The following is a 7789-nucleotide window of genomic DNA, read 5'->3' on the forward strand; positions in this document are numbered from 1 at the left end:
TTTTGAACATAGTTGAAACATCTGCCTTCATATAGGAATGTGCACAACCATTTTAGTGTATTTCTACCTTTTGGATTAAGAACAAATTCTGTAATGTGATGTTATTAACAACCATTTAATAGATAAAATTCTAACTAGTCTCCATCAGTCCTTCTGTTTTAGTTACTTTGGTTTCCCATAGATCTGACCATAAAGTTTTATTATTGGTGGGTCTGTGAAGCTGTAGCATGGAAGGGCTCTTCCTTTGGCGTGGCCCCCGCCATCTTTCTGAGGATCGCCGCTCCCCGTGACGCCATGGTAGCTTCGGGTCTCACGAAGCCCCGAAACTACTTCGGGTTAACCCATTCATTACAATGAAGAAATGTTTTGTTTTTTCAGGGGGGGGGGGGAGCGGTAGTTAGGGATCGAATTAACTATAAAAAGTGAGGTGAGAATTCCACACCACTTAGGACCTGGTTTAGAAATATATGCTGCGCAGTCAAGCCACTGGATACATCGAGATGCCGGAGTAGGAGGGGTGGGGACTTTGTTATGTTCCCCCTGTCTCTATGCACATGCACCAAGGTGCTCCACTATTCAGTGAGCATGCCCTGTTCTGGATTTTAACAGTGCGGTCTACTATATGACTAGAAGAAGAGGATGGAGATGGGGTACATGGGTTCTGCCATCTTGTTTGCAATTGTTGCTTCCCATGACGTCATGATTAGCGATGAGTTGCCATGACCGCCTCATGTCTTTGTAACACCCAAAGCTGTATGGTTTCTGCAGATTCTTTACCGTGTGGCACAATACTGGCTCATTGTAATGAATCATGTGTAAAAAGGCTATATACTGCAATACAGTAGTATTGCAGTATATATTAGGAATGATCAGACTGTCTAAGGTTAAAATAGTAAAAATTAAAATGCCCTCCCCCCTTCCCTAAAACTGATATAAACTAAATAAACTGTAAAAATCAAAAACCTGTTTGTTGTCACCGTGTCCCAAAAACAACATATAAAAATTATTCCCAGAATATAGCGCCCAAATGTCTGAAACACCACTTTTATGCCATTTTATATCTCACAATATTTTTTTCTATAAAATGTGAAAAGGTGTCTGTTCTTGCTTCTCCAGTGGTAATGTTTTTCTACAAGTGCCTTCTTTTGTACAACTTCTTGAATTGAGATCTTCATTACCCCCTGAGAAGATGAAATCAGATTTTTTTTTCAGTCTTGAACGATTATACATAATATATAAAAGTGATTAAAAGGTGGCACTGTCCTCAAAATGGTAGCTATGAAAAAATTAGGTCCGTAGACGGAAGTATGAAAAAGTAATTAGTCAGAAAATGGCGGAATGAAAACTTCAAACACTTTTGTTTTAATTTTAAATACCTATATTAATTTGGTATCACCGTCATGAAGCTAGGAGCACAAATATTACAAAAAAAACGCAACAGGGTTGAGCATAATATTGCATCTAGATAGGAAAAGTACTTAATTTGTAAATCTTTTAATCTGGCTTAACCCCTTAACAACCCTAGATGAAAATGTACGTCCAAAAGTGAGACCGTAAAAAATGTTTTAAAAAGTGGTAACATTTTTATGAAGAAAAATATTACTGAACTTGTACGGTGAATACCAAAATAAAATACATGCCAAAAACTAGGATTTTTGCGTATCCATCCAACCAAAAAGTAATAAAAAGTGATCATAATGTCATGATTTGAATAAAAAATAAAACTCATTCTGCAAAAAATAAGCCCTAATATAGCTCAATCAACAAAAAATGTAAATGTTACGCCACTTAGAGGATGGTGCTGCAAAAGAAAGTGATTTTTCTCTCCAAATGTGTTTTTATTCCGCATAATTATTCAAACATAAAAAAGCTATAGAAATGGGATATAGCTGTACTGACCCATATAACATAAATATAATTATGTCTATGCCATACTGTGTATAAAACAAAAATTTAATTAAAACATCTGTATCAGAATAGATTTTTTTTTTTTTTGCATTCCTGCCAGGAAAGTTCATAAAAACACCCCAAAATAGTTTCAAACCGGGTCACTTTTTAGTGGTTTCTCTTGTTCTGGCATGTTATAGCTCTAGCAAATGCCACATAGCCTGTGAAACTTTTGCAAAATTTGCCCTTCAAAGTGGTTTACATCCACATGTGGGGTATTGCCAGACTCTGCACAAACTCTGAGATGTGTTTTCTCATTTTATCCTGCGTGACCATGTACATTTCACTTTATAAACAAAATGTAAAAATTCTGTATAAAACCTTCATTTTGTTTTATTTCATGTTCAATGTGATGAGCATAACATTTAGAAAATTGCTAATTTTTCAACATTTTCACCAAAATTTACATTTTTTTTTAAATAAATGCAAAACATATAAACCAAAATATACCACTCAGGTAAAGTACAACATGTCACATAAAATCTATCAGAAATTCACCTTGGTAAGTTAACGTGTTCTAAAGGTATAATCACATATAGCGAGACATGGTAGATTTGAAAAATCTGTTGAAAATGAGCTATGGATGAGTTATGGATACTGGTTCAAAGTTATCCAGAGAGTTTCCTCTACCTTAGGTGAGTGGTAGATGAGATACCACAAAATGGGGGGTCTCATATGAGAAGGCTACAATATGAAGGGGGTATAAAGTGGCACATTATGAGCTTGGGGATGAAATAATGGGGACCCACAGGATGAGATGGGAGGGGCAACAATATGAGGAGCAGATAAGAGGTAGTGATATGAAGGGGAGATGGGGGCCCACAGGATGAGGGGGACCAAAATATGAGGGGGGCACTCCAAGAGAGATGACAAGGTCCACAAGATAAGGAGTTGAGGAGAGGCCACAAAATGAAGGGGAGATGACGGGAGCCACAGGATAAGGGGGAAATGAGAGGACACAATATAATGGAGAGATGAGGGGTCAGGGTATGAGGGGCTACAATGTGAGGGGAGGTGAGGGAGCACAAAATGATGGGGAAATGAGCAGCCATAAATGTGAAGGAAGGTGAGGGATGTCACACTATAAGGGGTTGAGGGGCCACAATATTAGGGGGAACTGGCAAACACAAACATTGGGACAGATTTATCAAGTTTCTGAAAGTCAGAATATTTCTAGTTGCCAGAATTGACATGGCGTATCATGGATACCGGCAAACCGTGCACACACGGGTTTTCAGGGGTATGTGTGCATGCCAAACCCCAATTTATCATAATAATCCTGTAAGAGAACCCCCCTCAATGGCCTTATCCCACCAAGACAGAAAGTCTCAGACAGGACCTTACAGGCACTTACTATGCTCATAGGGCCATTCAGAGCCCCCAGTTGTGTACAAAAAAGAAAATAGATTTTTGCCATCTTCTGATGCTTATAACTTTATCATCCTTTGGTGTACGGAGCTGTGTGCCATTTTTTTGCGAAATGAGCCGACGTTTTTGATAGATTTGGCATTTTGGGCTGCGGTGATACCTATTGGGGCAGATTTATCAAGCTGTCTGAAAGTGAGAATATTTCTAGTTGGCCATGGCAACCAATCACAGCTCCCCTTTAAAATATTCATGAGCACTGGTAAAATGAAAGCTGAGCTGTGATTGGTTGCCATGGCCAACTAGAAATATTCTCACTTTCAAAGGGGAGCTGTGATTGGTTGCCATGGGCAGCTAGAAATATTCTGACTTTCAGACACTTGATACATCTGCCCCATTGAGTTTAAAGGTGCTGCCATATGTCTATATTTACACTATGGGGCACATTTACTTACCGGGCCACTGGAGTTCATCCAAAGTGCATTGTCCGACAGGAATGCACCGTGCGGCGATTCACTAAGATCGTGCGCCCGATTTCCTGCATGTGTTGCTTCCCCGAAAAGCCCGAAAATGATGAACAGTCTGGCGAAAGTGCATTTCAAGCGCAACATGGAAAAAACATTGTTGCTACATACCAAGCATTTAGCTCTAAACATCAGTGTTCATCCATTTTAAAATGCAATTCAATTGCATCTTGTGATCGTGGTCTTGGGCTGCGTTCACACTATGGGGGTCACCTATCTTTAGTCAGGAAATTTGTGCGTGTCTTGGTTTTGCCAGATTTTTTAACTTTTTTGACCTTAGAGGTTTACCTTAGAGGTTGATATATCAGGCAGTTAATTCTGTGGGGTTTTGCTATTTTTTTTAAATGAAATTGCATTTTAAAACATTGCAAACACAACAGGAAAATGCAACTTAAAATACACATGCGGTTTTACCATAATTAATACTGATAAGTTTTGTGATGCGTGCATTTGCTGTGTGTTTCAAAACTCAATGAAAAAAGACGAGTAATATTTCCATGTAGCAGTAGGTGGGCCCCCAAAGTCAATTTCCCTGGTGGGCCTTAGGGCCACCGTCCGACCCTGCTGCTATGACTACAGCTAATAATAACTAGACTGAAGTCCTACCAGAATTTAATGGTGAAACCCTAGTACTGTATTGTGACAGATGCAGCATGTTTGCATCTGTTGTAGATATTCCTTCACCACTAGAGGGTGTATAACACAGCAATACATGTAACAATCTATGGATATAAAATCTTCTATGTGTGTATGTATGTGGTGGTGTTGCTTGTGGCTCTTCACAATCATAAATTCTGACAATAACTAATAACAACCCCATAACCTGGTGTTCCGTGCTCATAGTCCCAATATAGACCTGGGAAATATGCAAAAAGTGGAAAACCATGCCTCTTTTGTTACTTTGTAAGGCAGCCCCCTTACCACAAAAGTGGCCTTAATTGGTAAACTCTCTCTGTAAGGAGAACTCTTACTCCCTGACCCTAATCCTAACTCACAGAGAGTTTTATTACACACTAGATAGTCAGTCAGTGACTACAGACATGCTATACATCCCAATGGGAGAATGTTCCAAGCTGCCCCACTGTCCCCTGCCTTGCCCTCCCCCCTCCCTTCCCTCGCGCTAGGAAGAGTCAGAAACAGCTCCCTGCTGCCTCCATACATGCTTCTCCTCTTCTGCACTGCATGTGAGGTAGCTCCTCCCCTTGGCTGACCAGGTCCCTTATTCCTTATGGCGAAGGGGAGGAAGTGGAAGTGGAACAAGGAAAGGTAAGTAACAGGTTTCTTTTTTTTGCTTAGTACCCAGATTGGGTAGCAGATCCACAGAAATAGGATCAAGAAGGACACAGGACCACAGTAATAGAAGAATGCAGGACAGGGGTGGCACAGTATGAGGAGAATGGAGGACAGGGGGCCACATTAACAGAAGAATGGAGGACAGGAGGCCCTGAAAATAATAAATATTTTTACAACTGATTACGAAATATATATGGTCTTCCTTAATAAATTATAACATATACTAGTCTCCCATGAAATAAGAAGTGACTCTTCTGCTCCAGTTGGTAATGCTGTAGGATGGGAACACCTGCCCCAGCCACTAATGGTTTTACTAGGATTTCTAAAAAACACATTTAATTCTATAATATACCCCCCATTTAATTACAATACACCCTCCTAATGAATGGTAAGTTACATAGTGTTTGCTCTGCAGCTGTATCTTCCATTGAAAGTCAATGGCAACTTCTGCTGTAGTTAGAGCTTTTGGCCACAAAGAGGACACAGAGACAACTGCTTGCCCCTGTGTGTACATAGGTAAACATCATTAGGCCCCAGATAGCGGCATTAATCGTTTGGCTGTAATTCGAAGATTAATGCTTTGAGAGCAACCACTGAGTTCTTTCAGATATCAATCATGGGGCTTTATTTCAACGCATATTTTCTAGAAGACTGATCCTCTTATTTCTTGCACATCTTCAAAAACTGTGATACATTGAACCGCGTCTTTAGCCACCTCTCCCTTACATACTAGGATAGCTCAGGGCAGTTGTTATTCTGAGCACTACTTACCATTAGATGTAATCCTAAAAGCGGATTTCACTGATTGAGACATCCTCACCCTTGGTAGTTTGCTGAGCTCTAAAGTCTTGCCTCATATGCAGCGCTGGCCAGAACATAAGCACACAAAGCTTCCCCTGGCATGAGACATGTGTAATAATGAAATGTGTAAAATCCTGGCTGAGACAAGCTCACTGCTCAGCATACAGAGTCACGTCACAAATGGCTTTGGTATAAATCACTTTCTTCCTTAAGAATGAAAGTAATGTACTGTGAGCCCAGAGTGGAGTTTACTGTCAAGAGATTCTTCATTTATCTAGACCAGTGGTTCTCAACCTGTGGGTCGGGACCCCAGCGGGGGTCGAACGACCAAAACCGGGGGTCGCCTAAAGCCATTGGAGCCGCAATTTTACTGTGTTTTTACTGCAAGTTGCATGGTTTGGGGTCACCACAGCATGAGGAACTTCATTGTGGGGTCACAGCATTAGAAAGGTTGAGAACCACTGATCTAGACAGTAGGTACCAAAAGTATTTAGACTCCTTTACATTTTTCACTCTTTGTTTCATTGCAACCTATAGGTAAGATCAAAAGAGTTCTTTATTTTGCTCATTAATGTGCACCCCATATTTACAGAAAAAAAACTGAAATGTCAATATTTTTGCTAATTTATTAAACAAGGAAAACTGAAATATCCCTTGGTGATAAGTATTCAGGCCCTTTGCTCAGTATTGAGTAGAAGCAGCTTTTGAGCTAGTAGAGGTCAAAAGAAAAAAATTTAAAGGGGTCTGAATACTTTCCATATCCACTGTAGTTGTGTTCACATCTATTAAGGTTTCTATAGACACAAGATATAGTCTGCCAATGCCTGTAGGATAAATGCTGTGCAGCTGGCTGCCCCGATACATCAAGAGGCGGAAGCCTCTTGATGTATCTCGCTGCGAATATGCAGTGGCGGGGCTATCATATGATCATATGATAAATATGCCCCAGTGTCTTTATACTTAAATAAGTATACTTTTGATCTGTACTTAAAGGTGTTTTTAAAAAATATTCTATATGGCTTGAGGTCTAAGAAAACAGTAAACCACTTGTACTTACCACTCTCTCTGCACTCCAGTTGAACCAGTCCCCATCACTGCCATCCTGCCACCTTTCTCTGCAATTCCGTTCACCCGCTGTGGCACCCATCACTGCCACTGCTGAAGCAGGCGCTCTGCAGTGGGTGAATGGGATTGCTGAGAAAATTTCCTAAGACCCCCCAAGACATATAGCATATTTATTAAAATCAACAACCCATTTCATTGAAGTTTTGGATGGGAAAACCCACTATCAACATATAACACCTTAATCTATGGAGTGGACTATGTTTTCTAAGGTAAAACTATGGAGCTGACTCAGCTTTAGGATAAGGATACATTTCCATCACAGATAAGTAACAAGAAATGTGATACTGAAATTAAGGCATTAAGAGCAACTCTGAAAACAGCTGAGGTTTGGAGAATAATATACTTTACCTGAAATACTGGGGACTTATTGGGGTCAATTAGCATAATGATGACTATAAAAAATATCATTAACACTTAATTAGACTTGAGAACCATTTTTTGTAGAAATATAAATGACTTTTAAGAAAATGCAAAAATCATAATTGGTGATATACAAAGAATGGAAGGAACCATAGTAAGGGCTCTTTCACATTAGCTTTGTTTTTCAGGTAGGTGGTTCAGTGATTTACATGGATGCCTCACGAAGCCATTGATTTCCATCAGTGCTTTCACATTGGCTTGTATTTTCACTCATCCGTTGTCTGTGGAAAATATTATAAAACATGTGCTATTGTTTTCACCGATGTGGATCACGAATGGCAATCAAAAAACACTGATGTAACATGTTTTTTTTC

This window comes from Engystomops pustulosus, chromosome 5, assembly GCF_040894005.1.
Source record: "Engystomops pustulosus chromosome 5, aEngPut4.maternal, whole genome shotgun sequence".
In the NCBI taxonomy this organism is placed as follows: domain Eukaryota; kingdom Metazoa; phylum Chordata; class Amphibia; order Anura; family Leptodactylidae; genus Engystomops; species Engystomops pustulosus.